The following is a 1,134-nucleotide window of genomic DNA, read 5'->3' as shown; positions in this document are numbered from 1 at the left end:
ATAAAAATGAAAAATAAAATAAAATCAGAAATTGCATACTCTGGCAAACTTTAAATATATGAGAGTTTTAGTTTCTTCCACAAAATCAATTTACATATATCTTCAAAAGCTTTCCCAGGTCTTGCAATCTTCAACTGAACTGTTTAAAAATTTGTGCTCTGAAACCTCATAAGTACTTCTTCAATGGAATTCTCATTGCCTCAAAGTCCTAATGACATTTTCACAGATAATTTACACCTTGTTCCTTGAAGTACCCCAAGGTGACTTTGCCTCCAGCTGAAAGTACACGAAGAAACTTGCCCTTGATCTCAGTAGCTGCTCCATTACCTTGCACAGATTCTGTATCTAATCTTTTCTCTCTTCAATTCATTATTTCATTCGTTCAACCAATAACTACCAGGTTCCTAGTATGGGCAAGACATTATCGGGTCCCTGGGGACCAAGAAAAGAAAGAAGAAAACATAGTTTTGAAGTTTGACTCCATCTGATTCAGAAAGAAAGAAAATGTAGGCTCAACATTGTAATCTCCACGAATGATCTGAAGGAAAATACAGGCTGGGACCCAAAAGAGTAGATGTGGACCCAAACCTAGTGTAGTCAGGGTGGTTTAGGAATGAGTTTTTGAGGAGGTGAAGTTTAAGCATTGAATTTCATGATGAGTATGATTTAGCCAAGTAAAATGATAGTAGGAGGGAGAAGGCAGAGAGAATCAGGTACAGAAGAAAAATCATTCATTCATTCATTCATTTAGCAATAATTTAACACTCTATTGTATGTCAGACAGTTTTCTAGGCAATGTCAATATAGTAGTAAAAAGAAAAATAAAGAGGGGAACCTTCATGACCCAGTTGGTTAAGTGCTTTCAGCTCAGGTCATGATCCCAGGGTCTTGGGATCAAGTCCCACATGGGGCTCTCTGCTTAGTGGGGGGTTTACTTCTTCCTCTGACCCTCCCCACTGCTTGTGCTCTCTCTCTCAAATGAAAAAGTAAAAAACATGAAAGAAAGAAAGGTGAAAGAAGAAAGAAAGAGAAAGAAAGAAAGAAAGAAAGAAAGAAAGAAAGAAAGAAAGAAAAAGAAAAGGAGAGAGAGAGAGAGAAAGAAAGAAAGAAAGAAAGAAAGAAAGAAAGAAAGAG

The sequence above is a fragment of the Canis lupus genome, chromosome 3 (genome assembly GCF_003254725.2).
Source record: "Canis lupus dingo isolate Sandy chromosome 3, ASM325472v2, whole genome shotgun sequence".
Lineage (NCBI taxonomy): Eukaryota > Metazoa > Chordata > Mammalia > Carnivora > Canidae > Canis > Canis lupus.
Note: the sequence above shows the minus strand (reverse complement) of the source record.